The sequence below is a fragment of the Solanum tuberosum genome, unplaced genomic scaffold, assembly GCF_000226075.1.
Source record: "Solanum tuberosum cultivar DM 1-3 516 R44 unplaced genomic scaffold, SolTub_3.0 scf00010, whole genome shotgun sequence".
NCBI classification, from domain to species: Eukaryota; Viridiplantae; Streptophyta; class Magnoliopsida; order Solanales; family Solanaceae; genus Solanum; species Solanum tuberosum.
Window position 1 is genome coordinate 451,540 of NW_006238936.1, and position 3,957 is coordinate 455,496.

The window sequence follows — 3,957 nt, forward strand, 5'->3', positions numbered from 1 at the left end:
ATATATAAAGTAAATTTTTTGTATTTCTGTAGATATATATATTTTGAACCCCCTAAATAGCAAAGAGAAAGATGTGTTAAATCCAGCAATTCTAAATAAGCTGGAGATGAAGAACAAACTGATTGAGAGAGAAGAAGAGATTCTGTATAGATTGAATTATCACTATTCTGCTTAACTGAAACAGATGCTTTACAATGCTTTATATAGAAGTTACTAGCTATCTAACTGAATAACAAACTCTAACTAATCTTCACGTGTTAATTAAAACTAATTGACAGCTAACTAACACTAATCGATAGCTAACTAACACTAATCAACAGCTGTACACATAACCAGCTGCTCAACATCCTCCCTCAAGCTAGGTGTATGAAAAACATTCTTCATTCCTAGCTTGGTAAGTAGATAGCTATGCTGCAAACATGTGAGTCCTTTAGTAAGCAAGTCTGCAGGTTGTTCTGTTGTATTTAAGTACACTGGTTGAACTATTCCCATTTGAACCTTCTCCCTGATGAAATGACAATCAAGTCTGCAAACATTTGGTAAGTAGATAGCTATGCTGCAAACATGTGAGTCCTTTAGTAAGCAAGTCTGCAGGTTGTTCTGTTGTATTTAAGTACACTGGTTGAACTATTCCCATTTGAACCTTCTCCCTGATGAAATGACAATCAAGTCTGCAAACATTTGGTAAGTAGATAGCTATGCTGCAAACATGTGAGTCCTTTAGTAAGCAAGTCTGCAGGTTGTTCTGTTGTATTTAAGTACACTGGTTGAACTATTCCCATTTGAACCTTCTCCCTGATGAAATGACAATCAAGTCTGCAAACATTTGGTAAGTAGATAGCTATGCTGCAAACATGTGAGTCCTTTAGTAAGCAAGTCTGCAGGTTGTTCTGTTGTATTTAAGTACACTGGTTGAACTATTCCCATTTGAACCTTCTCCCTGATGAAATGACAATCAAGTCTGCAAACATTTGGTAAGTAGATAGCTATGCTGCAAACATGTGAGTCCTTTAGTAAGCAAGTCTGCAGGTTGTTCTGTTGTATTTAAGTACACTGGTTGAACTATTCCCATTTGAACCTTCTCCCTGATGAAATGACAATCAAGTCTGCAAACATTTGGTAAGTAGATAGCTATGCTGCAAACATGTGAGTCCTTTAGTAAGCAAGTCTGCAGGTTGTTCTGTTGTATTTAAGTACACTGGTTGAACTATTCCCATTTGAACCTTCTCCCTGATGAAATGACAATCAAGTCTGCAAACATTTGGTAAGTAGATAGCTATGCTGCAAACATGTGAGTCCTTTAGTAAGCAAGTCTGCAGGTTGTTCTGTTGTATTTAAGTACACTGGTTGAACTATTCCCATTTGAACCTTCTCCCTGATGAAATGACAATCAAGTCTGCAAACATTTGGTAAGTAGATAGCTATGCTGCAAACATGTGAGTCCTTTAGTAAGCAAGTCTGCAGGTTGTTCTGTTGTATTTAAGTACACTGGTTGAACTATTCCCATTTGAACCTTCTCCCTGATGAAATGACAATCAATATCTATATGTTTAGTTCGTTCATGAAACACTGGATTGGCAGCTATCTGTATGGCTGATTTGCTGTCACTGTGTATGTGTACTGGCAACCTCACTTGAACCCCTAGTTCTTTGAAGAGACCAACCAACCACACAACCTCCGCCACTGTCGAAGCTAAGCTCCTATATTCAGCTTCAGCTGAACTCCTTGAAATGGTCTCCTGTTTCTTGGCCTTCCATGAAATTAGTGAGTTCCCATACACAACCATGTATCCGGTTATGGACTTCCTATTGTTTGGGCATGATGCCCAATCTGCATCACAGTATGCAGTAAGATGATTATCAGCAGTAGATGCCATAAGTATCCCTAAGCCTGGTGACTGTTTAACATATCTCACCACCCTTAACGCTGCATTCATATGGGATGTCTTGGGGTTGTGCATAAATTGACTTAGTAGTTGCACTGCGAATGCAATGTCTGGCCTTGTCATTGTCAAATAAAGCAATCTTCCAACCAATCTCTGATAAATTTCAGGTTCATTCAACAACTCATCCTGCTCATCAGTAGGAGGGAAATGTAAATCAAATTCTGCAGTTGTGAGCTTCTGATTCAACTCAACAGGAGAACCTACAGGCTTTGAACTAGATAACCCCATATCTGAAATCAGTTCAAGGCAATACTTTCTTTGATGCATAAGGATCCCATTGTTGTTTCTAGCAAATTCAATTCCTAAGAAGTATCTCAACTCACCTAGATCTTTAATCTTAAAGTTGTCTTGAAGAATCTTCTTTGTTTCCAAGATCAACTTGTGATCATTACCTGTTATCAATAGGTCATCAACATAAACAAGTACCATCACTAACCTTTTTTCTTGATGCTTTGTGAACAAAGAATAATCATAATGACTCTGCTGAAACCCTGAGTTGGCTAATGCTGTGGTCAGTTTGATATTCCACTGTCTGCTTGCCTGTTTAAGTCCATAAAGTGACTTTGTAAGCTTGCATACTGTCCCTGTCCCCTTCCCACTTTGATGGACAAATCCCAAGGGCAAATCCATGTAAACTTCTTCAGTCAAATCTCCTTGAAGAAAAGCATTGAATACATCCATTTGGTGTATCTGCCAATGCTGTGCAGCTGCTAAGGCTATGACTGATCGAACAGTCACCATTTTTACAACAGGAGAAAAAGTTTCCTGATAGTCTAAGCCTTCCTTTTGATTGTAACCCTTGGCTACCAACCTTGCTTTGAACCTATCAACTTCTCCATCTGCCCTGTATTTGATCTTGTACACCCATTTGCACCCTATGGCCCTCTTATCCTTAGGCAGGGTAGTAATCTCCCATGTATGATTGTCGTCTAATGCTTGTATCTCACTTTGCATAGCTGCAATCCATCGAGGATCTTGTATAGCCTCCTTATAAGAAGCAGGTTCCTTCTCTTGTGAAAATTTAGTAACAAAACTTCTATAGGCAGGTGTGATGCTTTGGTAGTCCAACACATCTGTAATAGGATAGGAGCAATAACCCGCAGCTTTGTTTTTTGACAGAATGTAATCTGTATGCCAGATTGGGGGCTTTGCAGGTCTATTGGATCTTCTAGTAGCAACAGGTAACTGAGGTGTTAAAATGCTTGGTTCAGGAGAAGAAACCAAGGGTACTTGATCTTGAGACTCAATGGCTGAATCAGGACAAAAAGAGTCAGTGACAACAGTCTGTGGAGTTACAGTTGCAGGGGCATCCACTGTATTTCTGAATACTACACAAGGTGTAAGCTCACAATCTTCCATACGTGAATAGGACAATGAAACACCTTGATCTTTGTCTTTTCCTGAACCTGAAGTTTGAAAGGGGAAAACATCCTCATGAAACTTGACATCCCTGCTGACAAAATGTATTTTGGATTCAATGTCCAATAGCTTATATCCCTTTTGACTAGTAGCATATCCAAGCAACACAGCTTTCCTTGCCTTTGGGGCAAATTTATCATTCATGTTCAAGTTTGTAGCAAAAACAAGACAACCTATCACCCTGAGGTGTGACAAAGAAGGCTGTTTACCATAAAATACTTCATATGGTGACTTGTTTTGCAGAACAGACAGTGGGATCCTATTGATAATATAGGTTGCAGCTTCTATACACTCTCCCCAGAACCTATTTGGCAAATTGCTTTGGAATTTGATTGCCCTGGCAGTTTCTAATAAATGTCTATGCTTCCTTTCGGCAACTCCATTTTGTTGTGGAGTGTGTGGGCATGATCTCTGATGAATAATCCCAAGCGACACAAATAATTCACAACAGCTGGAATTAAAAAATTCACCTCCATTATCAGATCTGAACACCTTAACACACTTTCCAAACTGATTCTTTATCATAGTCAAAAATTGTTTCAATACAACAATTACATCAGACTTCAAACAAAGCAAGAATGTCCAGGTCCACC